The sequence below is a fragment of the Cetorhinus maximus genome, chromosome 12 (genome assembly GCF_964194155.1).
Source record: "Cetorhinus maximus chromosome 12, sCetMax3.hap1.1, whole genome shotgun sequence".
In the NCBI taxonomy this organism is placed as follows: Eukaryota; Metazoa; Chordata; class Chondrichthyes; order Lamniformes; family Cetorhinidae; genus Cetorhinus; species Cetorhinus maximus.
The window spans coordinates 74,885,085-74,901,743 of NC_135890.1; the positions used below are offsets into that span (position 1 = coordinate 74,885,085).

At 44.1% G+C, this 16,659-nt stretch overlaps 1 protein-coding gene across 2 annotated transcripts in view; it reads left to right on the plus strand.

The window, feature by feature from the left end:
- The window catches only part of septin5a (septin 5a), a 112,730-nt gene that overhangs the window by 12,117 nt on the left and 83,954 nt on the right, over positions 1–16,659 (plus strand). The gene's annotated exons all lie outside the window — the stretch shown is intronic.

The following is a 16,659-nucleotide window of genomic DNA, read 5'->3' on the forward strand; positions in this document are numbered from 1 at the left end:
GGGGTCTTCAGGCGAGACAGGGAAGGAGGTAAAAGAGGAGGGGGTATCACAATATTGATCAAGGAATCAATTACAGCAGTAAGGAGGGATGACATCTTAGAAGGCTCCTCAAATGAAGTCGTATGGGTAGAACTGAAAAACAAAAAAGGAGCAATCACATTGCTGGGAGTGTACTATAGGCCCCCAAACAGTCAGAGAGAAATAGAAGAGCAGATATGTAGGCAAATTTCAAAGAAGTGTAAAACTAATAGGGTAGTAATAGAGGGGGATTTCAAGTTCCCCAACATTAACTGGGTTAGTCATAGTGTGATAGGTTTAGAGGAAGCGGAATTCTTAAAATGTATCCAGGAGAGCTTTTTAAGCCAGTACGTAGAAGATCCTACAAGACAGGGGGCGGTCCGGGACTTAATTTTAGAGAATGAAGCCAGGCAAGTGGTAGAGGTATCAGTGGGGGAGCATTTTGCTGGTAGTGATCATAGCTCCGTTAGATTCAAGGTTGTATGGGAAAGGACAAGGATGGGCCAGAAATCAGAGTTCTAAATTGGGGGAAGGCCAATTTTAATAAGATCAGATATGATTTGGCCAGAGTAGACTGGGAGCAGCTACTTTTAGGTAAATCGGCGTCAGAGCAGTGGGATTCATTCAAAAAGGAAATAGGGAGAGTACAGGGCTAACATATTCCAGTAAAGATAAAGGGTGGGACCAACAAATCCAGGGAACCCCGGATGTCATGGGATATTCAAGATTGGATAAAGAGAAAAAGGGTGGCTTATGGCAGATACCGAAGGCTCAAAACAGCGGAAGCCCTAGAGGAGTATAGAATGTGTAGGGGGGATCTTAAAAAGGAAATTAGGAGAGCAAAAAGAGGGCATGAAAAAACATTGGCAGGTAAAATAAAAGAAAATCCAAAGTTATTTTACAAGTACATTAACAGTAAGAGGATAACTAGGGAAAGAGTAAGGCCCATTAAGGACCAAAGTGGTAATTTGTGTGTGGAGCCTGAAGATGTAGGTAGGGTTCTAAATGAATACTTTGTGTTGGTGTTCACAAGTGAGAGGGATGACGTGGGTATGGAGATCAGGCAGAAGGACTGTGTGATATAATTAAATAAATTAGCAGAGAAAGGGAGGAGGTTCTAAGTGGTCTGGCAGCTTAAAAGTAGATAAATCTCCAGGACTGGATGAAATGTATCCCAGGCTGTTGAGTGAGCAAGGGAGGAGATAACAGGGGTGCTGGCAATAACTTTCAATACCTCTCTGGCCACAGGAGAAGTGCAAGAGGACTGGAGGTCAGTCAATGTGGTACCATTATTCAAGAAAGGAGGAAGGGATAAACCAGGGAACTATAGGCCTGTCAGTCTAACTTCAGTGGTGGGGAAACTATTGGAAGCAATTCTGAGGGACAGAATTAACCTACACTTGGAGAGGCAGGGATTAATCAAGGACAGTCAGCATGGTTTTGTTAAGCGGAGGTCATGTCTGACCAATTTGATTGAGTTTTTCGAAGAGGTGACCAGGTGTGTAGATGAGGGCAATGCATTTGACATAGTCTTGGACTTCAGCAAGGCTTTTGATAAGGTCCTGCATGGGAGACTGATAACAAAGGTAAGAGCCTATGGGGTCCAAGGCAATTTAACCAATTGGATCCAGAATTGGCTGAGTGGCAGGAAGCAGAGGGTGGTGGTCGAGGGGTGTTTTTGTGACAGGATGCCTGTGTCCCGTGGAGTTCCACAGGGATCGGTGTTGGGTTCCTTGCTGTTTGTGGTATATATAAACGATTTAGACTTGAATGTAGGAGAGTTGATCAGTAAGTTTGCAGATGACAGGAAAATTGGTGGGGTGGTAAATAGTGAGGAGGATAGCCTTAGATTACAGGAGGATATAGACGGGCTGGTCAGATGGACTGATTAGTGGCAAATGGAATTTAATCCAGATAAGTGTGAGGTGATGCACTTGGGCAGGACAAACAAGGCACGGGAATAAACAATGAATGGTCGGACCCTGGGAAGTACTGAGGATCAGGGGGACCTTGATGTGCATGTCCATCAGTCCCTTAAGGTAGCGGGACAGGTAGATAAGGTGGTTAAGAAGGCAGATGGGATACTTGTCTTTATAAGCTGAGGCATGGAATATAAGAGCAGGGAGGATATGCTGGAACCATATAAAACTCTTGTTAGGCCACAGCTAGAGTATTGCGTGCAGTTCTAGAATCTGCATTATTGGAAGGCTGTGATTGCACTAGAGGGAGTGCAGAGGATATTTACCAGGATGTTGCCTGGGCTGGAGAGTTTTAGTTATGAGGAGAGATTGGATAGACTGGGGTTATTTTCCTTGGAGCAGAGGAGATTGAGGGGGAACATGATTGAGGTGTATAAAATTATGAGGGGCATAGATAAGGTAGACAGGAAGGAACTTTTCCCCTTGGTGGAGGGATCAATAACCAGGGGGCATAGATTTAAGGTAAGGGGCAGGAGGTTTAAAGGGGATGTGAGGAAACATTTTTTCACCCAGAGGGTGGTGTGAATCTGGAACTCACTGCCTGAAAGAGTGGTAGAGGCAGAAACCCTCATGACATTTAAGAAGTGGCATACAAGGCTTTGGGCCTAGCGCTGGAAAATGAGATTAGAATAGTTAGGTACTTGTTTGACTGGCACAGACTTGATGGGCCGAAGGGCCTTTTTCTGTGCTGTAGACCTCTGTGACTCTATGACTCTAAAGCAGAGAGGTGGCTGTACAAAAGCAAGGGAGGCAGGAAGAGCATCCATCTAACACTTCAGCTAACTGTAATTGGTATGGCGGGAAAAACACAGACGCAAAAGTTGTCCTGTCAAAAAGGCCGAATGACATTTTTGCAAAAAGAAAGGTCACTTCAGGCTGGTGTCGGAGGAAGAATGAGGAAAAAGAGAAGCCTTCAAAAAGTGGCAAAAATGATGAAGTGGAGATATCAATGGTGTTGAGGTGCCTTTACTTGGAGAGATCCCGGGACCATGTGGAAACTACTGGAGTGCTGATATCCTAGCAGAGAGAAACAAGAGATGCTTTAAGTTCGACACAAGTTGCAGCAGTTTTGGTCTTTCTGATGCTGAACTGAGGTTGAGAAAAATTCTCTTCAGCCATCATGTAGTAAACTACACAGGCCAGGAGGTATTGAACTCAAGGTCATAGGACCTTGGTCATATAGAGAGGTCATATAGAGAGAGAAAAATCACTGAAACCTTCTACATGATCTTGACCCAGAGTTGTTCACTCTTAAGCAGGAAAGCCTGTATTGACTTACATTGGATTTGCAGAGTAGAGGATCTGGAAAGCCGAGAAGATCAGCCTAAAAAATTCAGAGCTGAATTTCCACAGCCGTTCACAGGACTGGGAAAGCTGAAGACGGTGTACCACATCACTCTACATCCTGAAACAAAGCCAGTGTGTCCCAGAAAAATTCTTCATCCATTCTTACCAAAGGTAGAAAAGGAAATTGACTCTATGTTGAAGCAAGGGGTTATTCCACCTGTGACAGAAAACAACAAGCTGGTGCTTGGGGATGGTCCCAGTGCCAAAACCCAACAGACCAATCAGAGTTCGTGTAGATCTTACACAGTTGAACAAAGCAGTTGAATGCAAATTCATCCTATGTCGCCCTTGGACGACAGTTTAGCAAAATTGGGAAAGAGTTCAAACTCTATGAAGCTACATGTAAATAGTGGTTTTTGGCAACTACCCCTCGATGAAGAGTCTAAGTTGCTCACAACCCTCATTACACTATTTGGGAGGTTTTGTTTCAATAGATTGCCCTTAGGCATCATATCAGCACCAGAAATCTCCCAGAGGATAATGTCAAGTATCTTAGAAGGACTGGATGGAGTTGTATGTCACATGGATGATGTCCTGATCAATGGATCCACTCAGGCAGAGCATTATACTACAGTGAAAGCTGTGTTACAATGCCTACAGGACATAGGACTTCCACTCAACAAATGCAAATTCTCGCAGCTGACTGTCAAGTTTCTTGGGCATGTTGTGGATGGATCCCATGTCAAAGTTGATCCACAGAAGACAAGAGCAATCAAAGAGTTTCCTGCTCCTCGGAACAAGACTGGGCTCCAGAGATTCATGGGTATGGTAAACCAAGTTTGAAAGTTCCAGTCCAGCCTAGATATCAACCTAGATGGTCAATGAGCCACTATATCAGCTGTTGTGACAGAGTAATACATGGCGCTGGGAGGATACACAACAGAGGTCTTTTGCGAAATGAAACAGATATTGATATCACCTGATATTTTAGTTCACTATGACCCAGAGCTACCCACTATCATTGCTGCAGATGCATCTTCTACAGGGCTGGCAACTGTACTCGTTCAAGTCCAAACAGGTGATAAGTGTAGACCAGATTACTACACATCCTGTTCACTGACAAAGACTGAACAGAGATAAGCAGTGATAGAGAAAGAAGCATTAGCTGCAACATGGGCTTGTGAAAAGTTTGCAGAATATTTTCTTGGTCTCAACTTCAAGATAGATTCAGGCCACAAACCCTTAGTGACACTTAAGTTCTAAGAAGTTAGCAAAAATGCTTCCATGAGTACAACAATTCAGACTGAGATTGATAAAGTTTGATGCAAAGACAGAGTGTGTCCTGGGAGAGCAGCAGTCTACAGCAGATGCTTTGCCCCGTATCCCAGTAGCAAGGCCTGAACAAGATGATGTATTCCTTAGATAAAAACAAAAAACTACTGCGGATGCTGGCAATCTATCAGCAACAACTCGGCCACTGAATGAAACCAGAGATGCACAGGAATCTGATGAAGAATGTGCTCAGGTCAGAGACTACTGCATCAAAGGATGACCAGCATACATGCCACACAATCCCATTCTCAGACAGTGCTACAGAGGGGACACCTCAGTGTAGCTGATGATTTATTCATCTATGATGAGGTAATTCCAAGAGTCCCTGAGACTCAACAAACTGCACCAATTGCACCAAGGATATTTGAGCATCTCAAAATGTTGAGCCACAGCAAGGTTTGGCAGTCAGGTCCCTCAAGTCATTGGGAGAGATGATATCAAACTGTATTACGTGTGCTATTCATTGTCAGGAGATAAGAGAATCATTGATATCATCTTCCTTTCCATCAAGACCATGGGAACTTCTTGAGATGTATGTCTTTGAACGCAGAGGTAAAATGTTCTTAATCATAATAGACTACTACTCAAGATGGATAGAAGCCAAGGAACTGCAGGATCACACTTTTAAAGACCTTGTAATCTCAGACAAAAGATGGCAGTTTGCCAATGAATACTTTAAAGAGTTCACAATACCATTTGTATTTATCCATGCTACCAGCTCACCAAGATACCCTCAAGCCAATGGTGAAGCTGCAAGAGGAGTGTGCACAGTGAAAGCATTGCTGAAGAAGAATGATGACATCCAACTTGCACTTCTGAGCTATCATTCAATTCCACTCCAAAATGTTTAGCACCATGTGAACTCCTCATGGGAAGAAGACTGAGAACTCATCTCCTTATTCCCACACACACTTATGCCACGTGTACAAGCTGATGACTCGGGCAAGGTGAGGGAGAAAGAGGATGAATATCATTCCAGCCAGATGTGTAACTATGACAAATGTTACAAAGCAAGCAACCTGCCAGACCTCCAACCAGGAGAGCCAGTTTGGATCTGAGACCATGCTCACTATGGACAAGTGGTTGAACAGACACCACATCCATTGTCCTACCTCATCCAAACAAGATAATGATACAGTAAGACGAAGCAGATGTGCTCTAGTTGCCACACAGAATCAACTTTCTACACAGTCGAAGCAGTCATCTGCCCAACCGAACAGACAAGAGATGCTGCATTCATTGAGAGATCCAGATGACAACCAGTTTGGTGAACCTGAGTCATCTACACATTCTCCTTCTGCCCAGTAGACGAGAGATCACATGCAGAACTCAAATCTTCAATTTCCTCCAAAGGAGCTGAGGACCATTCAGGTAGACTAATCAAACCGCCACAGCGGTTGTCTCCATAAAAAAGAAATTGAAGTCAAAGGTTTGGAGGGAAATGTGATATAAGGGAGAATCAGAGACTTGGGGGGGATGTACTGTTAGGAATTATTTCTAACTGTGTAACGTGCTAATGTTACACAGTATACATCATCACAGGAAGTGATGCAGTGTTTCATGATCTTGCTCTCTCTTACTCATGGCAAGATGAAGCCTTTGTAAGATGTTTCTTACTAATGCTATCGTTTTCTTTACCTCAGCAGACTTTATAAATATTCTGTGTTAGCACAGTGAGACCAAGAATATTATAGTGGTGAGCCGCCTTCTTGAACCACTGCAGTCCATCTTGTGCTCTCACAATGCTGTTAGGAAGAGAGTTCCAGGACTTTGATCCAGTGACAGTGAAGGAAGGGTGATATGGTTCCAAATCAGGATTACATGTGGCTCAGAGGGGAACTTACAAGTCATGGTGTTCCCATACATCTGCTGACCTTGCCCTTTTAGGTGGTAGATGTTCTATGCTTGGAAGGTTGCTGTCGAAGGAGCGTTGGTGAGTTGCAGCATTGCATCTTGTATATAGTACACACTGCTGCCACTGTGCATTGGTGGTGGAGGGACTGAATGTTTAAGTTGGTGGATGGGGTGCCAATCAAGTGGGCTGCTCTGTCCTGGATGGTGTTGAGCTTCTTGAGCGTTGTCGGAGCTGCACTCATCCAAGTGAAGAATATTCCATAATACTTGTGACTTGTGCCTTATAAATAGTAGACAGGCTTTGGGGAGCCAGGAGATGAGCTACTCACCTTAGATCTCCCAGCCCCTGACCTGCTCTTATAGCCACCATATTTATATGGCTGATCCAATTCAGTTTCTGGTCAGCGGTAACTCCCAGGATGTTTAAGGTGAGCAATGGTAATGTAATTGAATGTCAAGGGGAGATGGTGAGATTCTCTTGTTGGAGATAGCCATTGTCTGGCACTTGTGTGGCATGAATGTTACTTGCCACTATCAACCCAAACCTTAATGTTGTCCAGGTCTTGCTGCATATGGGCATGGATAGCTTCAGTATCTGAAGAATTGTGAATGGTACATCAGCAATCATCCCACTTCTGACCTTTATGATGGAGGGAACGTCATTGATGAAGCATCTGAAAATGGTTGGTGGTGTACCCTGAGGAACTCCTGGAGCAATGTTGTAGGACTGAGATGTTTGGCCTCCAACAATCACAACCAACCTCCTTTATGCTAGGTATGATTCCAGTTAGTGGAGAGTGCCCCCCCTGATTCCCATTAACTTCAGTTTTGCTAGGGCTTCTTGATGCCACACCCGGTCAAATGCTGCCTTGAAGTCAAGGGCAGTCACTCTCACTTCACCCCTTGAGTTCAGCTCTTTGATCCATGTTTGGACCAAAGCTGTAATGAGGTCAGAAGCTAAGACACCCTGGCAGAACCAACTAAGCAATAGTGAGCAGGTTATTGCTGTGTAAGGGCTGCTTGATAGCGCTGTCAACGACACTTTCCATCACTTTGCTGAGTAGACTGATGGGTCGATAGCTGGCCAGATTGGATTTGTCCTGATGTTTGTGGACAGGACATACTTGGGCAATTTTCCACATTGTGGAGTTATCGAAGGAATATGAGGAACCGGGGTAGGCCATAGAGCCCCATGAGTCTTGACCCATTCAATTAGATAATGACTGATCTGCACATCAATTCCATTGCTCTTTATCCTTTGATTCCCTTATCTGTCAATCTCAGTCTTGAAAGCTCCAAATGACCCAACATCCACAGCCTTTTGGGGAAAGAGTTCCAGATTTTTACTACCTGTTGTATGAAAATACTTTTCGTGATTTTCACGTGATTACCCCAGGTAATTGGATAATGATGGTTGGGCGCCTGAATAATTTGTCTGTATGAGGTCGGGTTTCTTTCCTTTCTACTGATTGTTTCTTCAAATGGAACTTGCTGGTCTGATGGAGTTCCTGGGGAGGGTAATGAGGAGTCCAATTGCAATGAGCTGCTCTTGTAGATTACAAAGGCCAGTGTCAGGGTGAGGTGCAAGAGTAAATTTTAATACAAATGAGGGTTACAGATTAAAAAGCAAGCTATTAGAATATAATGAAAGATTTCCATTAAACTGCTCATTTCTATGATTAAATTGAATGGAGTTATTGAAAGTGGCATTGCTCAGGCTGACAGGCTGCAGGTCTGATCACAGACTGATGGAATGGAGGAGATTCTTTGGTGTGACTAGGTTACACCATTATTGAATGTGTGTGTGTGTGTGTGTGTATATACGTGCATGTGCTTCCCTCTGTATAATCATAGGTATAAAATCTGTGGCAATTTACTGGGTATTAGGATGGTTAACCTGTTCAGTCAGGGTGAGCTTTCCCAATCATGATTACAAGACTAGAAATTCTCTCTGAATTTGCATTCTCCAATTCAGCAGTGTTGCTTAGCACCAACTTCATCAGAAAATTACTGGCACTTGGCATTCAGTGCCATGTCATTGATTTTACACTTTTATTATACAGAGGGAGGCACATATGCACACACACACCCAATAATGGTGTAACCTATTCACACCAAAGAATCTCCTCTATTCCACAAATCTGGCACTTGGTTCATTCAACAGAGTCAGCAGTTGGTGATTAGATTATAGCTCTTGGATTCCTGGACCAGAGGCACTGAAGGCAACCATTTGGGGTCACCAAATTTGGTACAGCCTGGGAATTGGACCTGGGACATTCTGAGCAATGTCTTTGCACACTTGGTCATTGGGGCACCTTCTGAAGTGCATTTTACTAGTTGTTGGGTTTAATGGAGGCTCATGAGTAATAAGCACATCAGTATTTTACCCAGCTGGGGTGGGCAAAATTGCGACATGTTATTTGTAATCTCACGGAGTATAATGGGGATTCCCTGCACATCACACCATCTAATATTGGTTGTAGTGTAAGGGCTAGGAGACAGATACAGGATATGTGGATGAGGGATGGTGTTATTCTCCAGCAAAAGTGAAATATAGCAGATGCTGGAAATCTGAAATGACAGCAGAAAGTGCTGGAAGTGCACAGCAGGTCGGGCAGCATCTGTGGGAGAGAATCAGAGTTAATGTTTCAGGTGGATGACGTTTCGTCAGGACTGGAGGAAGTTACAGATTTAACCGTTTTTAAGTACTGTAGAGAATCAGGGAAAAGATTGGGGGAGGGGAGGGGCAAAAGAGAAGATCTGTGATGGGGTGGATGGCAGGAGTGATGAAATGACAAAAAGGATGATGGTGCATGGCAAAGGGTGGAGAGTGTGGGGGTTCTCACGCTCTTTTGACACCCCCCTGCTTTGTTTGTGCGGCGGATTGAGGAATCTACTGGTCAACACGGCGCGGAGATTTCTGTGTGCGCTCTCTCCAGCATCGCCGTCACTTCTTCAATGTCGCAGCTTGATGCTGATCATCTCCCACCAGATCCGGAGATTATCGTTTAAGGAGCACAGCGAGTGTTCCCTTCGGAAGAGCGGCAGCTGCAGCCTTGACAACCCCGACAGACAGATCAAAACCCCTGCTCCAATCTGTGCAAACATGCAGTGTGTGACTGTACGTCTGGATCTCACTCCCTGCATTAAGCAGACGGTGCTGTGGTGGGCTGGACTGCAGGCTTTCAGGAGGTTTCTCATCTCGCTGTGATTCCAATTCCCCAATCTTTGGGGAACAGACCAACGGAGCTAGTTTGACGAGTTTGATTGACAGCCCTTGCAGCTAAACCGTCTGCTTTCCACTATATGAACTAACTGCGCAGAAAAAATACAATCCCCTGAGCTGTCATGTGTTGCACTGTTAAAGGGCACACTGCACCATTCACAGCTCCAGTAGCCTGTATCACATGGGACTAGGCGTGGGCGCATTGAAATAACAGGACTGCTCGTGGCGTACAAACCGTGCTCTGCACTATTCCTCTGGGCTGCTTGCTCCATGCAGAAAGGGTAGAAAAACCAAGATTTAAAAAATCGCTCAGCTTCAACTTTTAAAAATTCTCATGCTCGTGTTCAATTCCCTCTCATGGCCTTGTCTACCACCAGCCCTCTTACCCTCCAAGAGCTCTGCGTTCTTCCAACTCTGGCCTCTTGTGCATGTCCCAGTCCCACTCCCTTTGCCCCACTATTGGTGGCCGTGCCTTCAGCTGCTCAAACCCTATGCTCTGGGATTCCCTCCCTTTCTTCTGTTACCTTTCTTCCTTTCACAGCATGGTTACAACACAGAAGGTGGCCATTCGTTCCTTCATTTCCATGCTGGCTCTCTGTGAGGGCTACCCAGCTAGTGCCACGCGCCTGCCTTTTCCCCAAAACCCTGCAGTTTTTTTCTCTTCAGATAATTATCCAATTCCCTTTTGAAAGCCACTAAGACCCTACTTAAAACTTACCTCTTTGACCAAACTTTTAGTCATTTATTAGGGTTGCCAACTCTCCAGGATTGACCTGGAGTCTTAGGAATTAAAGTTCAATCTACAGGACACTGCTGTGTGCGACTCTGGAGAAAAAGCATAGGGATATTAAAAATAATTTTTGTCATTTTCTTTGTACATTTCTCTACCAGATTCAAAAATATTGAAAATTTGGTGGGGGTGGTGGTGGGAATGTTTCAGGGGTGGGGGGGTACGGGAATGACTGTATGGCTGACAGTCAAGCATCATCCAATTGGGTAATGAGTCTTTTTGCTTTCCAATTGGCATAGGAAGACCATACGTCACAATGGATGTGTTGGCCGACTGATGGCTGGAACGTGGGGACAAGTCATATGATGAAACCTCCAGGGGTATACTTATTCACAGTTGGCAACCTTACTTTTCATTCTTTGGCGTTGGTGTCAATTTTTGTCTGATTCTGCTCCAGTGAAGCACGTTGGGACAGTTTTCTATGGTTAAGGTATTAAATAAACGCAGGTTGCTGTTCAGTTCAGTGGTGCCCATTCTCCCCTAGGTATTGGACAAGTTTCCCCAATTTCTCAGTTACTTTTATCCCTTCATAAGTCTCCTACTTCTCCCTCAGTTAAGTTAATAGAGAATAAATAACATTCTACCTTTCAATAACTGTGGAATTGTTTACTCTTACTTCTCCCCCCTCATAGGCACCATGAGGCAGTTTCAATTAGGATGCACTTATGGTGCATGCTCTGACCTGAGGGGTAATACAGCCTCTTGATGTGCACTCTTGGTACTTTGAGGTGCCTGGGTGCATTAGGGATGTGCTTTCAGTGCATGGTTCTCCAAGTACTATGGAATTACATCTCATTATAATGGTGCTCTAGGTACAGTGAGATGCACGTTCACTGTCTGGCCTCTGGATAGTGCAGAGCTAAATACTACCCTAATAGCTCCTTCTTTGGCTTAATGTCAATTTGTGTGTGATTAAGCTCTTGTAAAAGTGTCCTGGGGCATTTTACTAGATTAAAAATGCTATATAAATGCAGGTTGATGCTTTGCACACCCTGGCCTGGATCTTCTGGTCGGTGTGTCAGGCCGAGCCCCACTCGCCGACGTGTAAAGTGACACGCGGTGATGCTGGGTGACCGTCCCAACATCGCCGTGCGTCATTCTGATCCTCAGTTCGGCGGGCACACAGCGGAGTCGGCGGTGCGCCTGCCGAACTGTCAAAGGCCTGTTAAGGCCATTATTAAACTAATTGGGGTACTTGTCTGGGCTGCGCATCCAACCTTAAGGTTGGCGGGCAGGCGAAGAGCCCAAGGTGGCCTTTGCATTTTTCATGGAACCTCATCCACAGGAGGGGGGGGGATGAGGTTTCATGAAGGGTTTACAAGTTCAATAAAAGTTTTTATTATAATTCATTGAGATGTCCCAGCTCATGTGACACTATCACATGAGGGGACATGTCTGAACATTTTTTTTATTCTTTTATTCAACTTTTCAAAATCAAAGTATTCTTACTGAGGCAGTTCCGTGCCTCAGGGAGATTTCTGGCTCTTTCGCGCGCATGCGTGAAAGAGCACAGGCCCCAACTCTCCCTCCTCCTCCCGCCCGCACAGGTCGCACTCAGTGCTTCCGGGTGAGCATAACGCTGGGCGGGCCTTAAAAATGGTGGCACACAGCCGATCACGGGCAGCGATCAGCTACGTGCCCGCCTGCGCCCACTTCCGCTCCCGAACCGCCCACCCGACAGGGAGAAATCTCTCCCCTCTGTGTTTATTAGGTAGTTGTGTTCATTTTACAGTCTCTAAGTATTATGATTAATCCCATGGGATTAAAGTGGTGTGGATATGTAAGTGGCTAAGGGACACAAAGCAGAGAGTAGTGGTGAGCAGTTGTTTTTCAAACTGGAGGGAAGCATGGAGTGGTGTCTGTGTGGGGGTCGGAGTTTGGACCACTGCTGTTTTTGGCATAATGATGATATTGACTTGGACCCACAGGATATAATTTCAAAGTTTGCAGATGACACAAAGCTCAAGAGTGTAGTAAACAGTGAAGAGCATAGTAATAGATTCCAAGAGGATAGAGCAGACTGGGACATATGGTAGAAGCAATTAAATGCAGAGAAGTGTGAAGTGATTCGCTTTGGTGGAAGAATGAGGAAAAACAATATCAGCTAAATGGTACAATTTTAAGGTGGGTGGTGGTGGGGGAGGGGGGGGAAACAAAGAGACCTGGGATATATTTGCACAGCTCTTTGAAGGTGACAGGACAATTTAGGAAGGCTGTTAAAAATGGTGTATGGGATTCTTGGTTTTATTAATAGAGGCAAAATCAAGAAAGTTATGCTAAACCTTTATAAATCTTTTATTAGTGCCAAGTTGTCATATTGTGGCCAATTCTGGAAGCCACACTTTGTCAAGGTCTTAGTGATTCAAGGCAGATGTTTGCATTGGATATTTTGGAGGTGGATTATTGTACTGCGTGCTTTGGGTGCTGCGGAGGGGCAAACTCCTAGCATTTGCTGAAGATAGTGTTAAAGTGCACATTCCACACGGGATCAGTATACAGTGGGGGTTATATACTTTTGACAGATGGTGCATGTACAGTGGGGAGCACATGCCTTACAGAAGCTCTGTGTAAAGTGGAGGATCTACACACTTGTGAGGTATTCTGTGCACAGTAGGGGATGTATATTTTTAGCAGATACTCTATTTACAGTGGGTGACGTACACTACAGTGGGGATCCTGCTGTGCACAACTTGTCATTTTGCCTACAATGACTACCCTGCTAAAGTACTTAATTGATTGTGAAGAACTTTGGGATGTCCTGAATTTGTGAAAGGTGTTAGATAAAAGGGAATTCTTTCCTTTTGTCTGTATGTCCAGTAATCAGCAATGAAATCAATAAACTTGCAGAAATTAAATCACAGTCGTTAAATCAGTCAGTGTGAATGTCACTGAGCATCAAAGCAGACAACTGTCGGATGGGCTCAGAAGTGAACAGACATTGCATATCAAATTAATCATGTACATTTCAAAAATTATGCATATTTGAAGTAATTTTAAGGGAATAATTTAACCTTATGACTTTGTTGGGTGATTGGAGGGAATCTTGACTTTGTGTGATAGTGTAAACTGGCTGATAGTAAGTCAGCAGCCCCTGTGTCTCCGTATTTGGATTTTCACTGAAGGCAATGAGCTCACCATTGTCCATTTTACACTATCGCACAAAGTCAAAATATACCCCACTGAACATATTTCTGCATTGATGGCGTGATATAAGAGCAGCTTTTTGTTATTCTTTTATTGCAGTGTGATTCTTAAACTTTTTGTTATTCTTTTGTTGGAGTGTGTTTCGAGTCCTGTGTTGTATTTCAGCCTGTAACACACTTCCAGGTGTCCCTTTGATATTCTATACTGGCATCATCTCAAAACATGGGACTAGCTTTTTCTTGTATGCCAACGATGCCCAGCTCTATTTCTTTGCCTTTTCCCTCAAATCAGAGCATGGCCTACACTCTTTAGCTGCCTATCTGACATTAAACACCAAAGGAGTTAAACATTTCATCCAGCTTAATGCTGATAAAACAGAATCCATTCTCCTAAGCACCTTCCAGCTCTTACCTGCTCTGGCCTCGATTACATCAACCAGCTGGACAACAGGTGGGAGGTCCTACCTTAAGGGAAGTCTAACTGCTGGGCAATTAGAGGCTTGCAGCTCTCCATTACTGGCAGTGCCAGTGGGAGCAATGACTGCTGCAAGTAATGCTCCCAGAAAAAGGCCTGTGGATCAACACTGGATCCCTGGACACTGGTGAGTGAGGCAGGATGAGGGCCAGGGGAAGGGGGGTCGCTGGGGAGGAGGGGGTCACTGGACAGGTGAGAACAGGGAGATCGGAGGCAACAGCAGGAGGTTAGCTTTCTGCACCCGCCACCTTCCTGATGCCAGGTTCCTTGATTGAGCACTGAGTGCCACAACAAGGCATGCCCTCAACATGGCCACAGGAAAACCCAATAAGGTTTGCTGGGTGGCCTTTGGGAAGCACGGGAAAGCCATGCGAGTCCCTGAGCTGCCATTAAGTTCTGGAGAGCTCATTAATGAGCCTAATTGATATCCTGCCTCTGGTGGACAGGATTCCCACATCGGGGCCTTCCTGCTCCCAACATAATAGGAGAATCTGATGCGGACACACTAATTCTCCCTGCCGTTATGCCCACCCCAGTGGGCTCAATTAAATTCCACCCTCAGTTCCAGACTATGCTAGTTTAGGTGGCTCAGTGACAATACTGTTGCCTTTGAACAGAAAGTGATGCATTCACATCCCACTCCAGAGACCTAAGTGCGTAATCTAACCTGACACTTCTGTACAGCACTGAGGGAGCACTGCACTGTCAGAAGTGCTGTCCTTTGGTTGAAAAATTAATCCAAGGCTCTGCTGCCCTCTCAGGTGGACATAAAATATCCCATAGCACTACTTTAAAGAAGACCAGGGCTGCTTTCCCTAGTGGCTTGGTCAACATCCTCAACCAACATCACTACAAAAAAAATATTATCTGTTCTGATCACATTGCTGTTTATAAGATCTTGCTTATGCAAATTTATTGCCACATTTCCTAAATTACAACAGTGACCTACGTTTCAAAAGCACTTCATTGGCTGTAAAGCACTTTGAGATGTCCTGAGGTTGTGAAAGGCACTATACAAAATGTAATTCTGTTAAAAAAAAAATTACGCTCACTCCTGGTCATCGATCTTTTTTATGATTAGCATAATGCATTTATATTGATTAGAGCTTTGAGGGAAAAACATAATGTGCATAATCCAGAGCATGAATAAATCTTCCTGGTGTCCCTCCTTTGGCAGTGACAGGTATACATATTAATTTAAAAATGTAACCTATGAAAAGATGAATGGTGGATGCTGGTGGAGGGTTTATCCCTAACCAGCTTCAGATATTGACTGAGATATGAGCATATGAAATAAGAGCAGAAGTAGGCCATTCAGCCCCTTGACACTGCTCCGCCATTCAATAAAATCATGACTGATATGTTTGTGTTTCAAGTTCCACATTCCCATCTACCCCTAATAACCTTTGATTCCCTTACCTAACAAGATCTATCTACCTCTGCCTTAAAAATATTCAATGACCCCGCCTCCACCACCTTCTGGGGCAGAGAGTTCTAAAGTCTCCAATCCCTTTTTTTAGGAAAAGACAAGAGGAACTACAGAAAAGATTATAAATATATAATAGAACAGCTGTATAATACTTCCATTCCAGGCAAAGTTGGATTATTGTTCTTTCATGCAGTTTGTGGCAGAGCTGTTATTATATTACCAAGGAAGTTATGTTAAAGCTTTATAAATGTCTGGCTAGGTCTCAGCTAGGGTGTTGTGTCCAATTCTAGACACTACACTTTAAGAAGGTTATCAAGGCCTTGGGGATCTATGAAGGAGATTTGCTTGAATGCCAGGGATGAAGGTCTTCAGTGATGTGGAGTGACTAGAGAAACTGGGATTGTTTTCCTTAGAGCAGAAAAGGTTAAGGTGAGATTTATTAGAAATCAAGAGGGGGAAACTGTTTCCATTGGCAGGATGGTCGGTAATCAGGGACCACAGATTTAAAATAATTGGCAAAAGAACCAGAGAGGGAATGAGGAGAATTCTTTTTATTTAACAATTGTTACACTCTGCAATGCACTGCCTGTAAGGATGGTAGAAGTAGATTTAGTAATAATTTAAAAAAGGAATTGGATATATAATTGGAAAGGAAACAAATTGCAAAGCCAAGGGGAAAGAGCAGGAGAATGGGATTCATGGTTCTTCCAAAGAGGGCAAAATGGCCTCCTTCTGTGCGGTAAGGTCCTATGATTCTAATTATTATGCTCCCAGTGATTAATACCAGATTGAAAATAGTCATTTGTGGACAAAAATTGAGGAGCATTGATCCCACTAGCTCAATTTTATTGGGTTCTCACGGGTATTGATCTTTAGATGCACATGTTCCAATGACTGATTCGTATCATGCTGTGGTATGGAGGTTGGGGCAACAAACTGATAGATTTAACAGTGCGTTGAGCTACTTACTGGGCCCATCGAGGGAAGTTCTTGCTGCCTGCTGTTGACTTAATGATGGTGGAAACCCATCCTCTTCTGTTGTCTGATGACCAACTTGTAACTGTCCATCTTGGGAAAGTGAGTGGCCTCTGTTTCGGGTCAAGGTGGCAATTCTGCTGATGGAAAA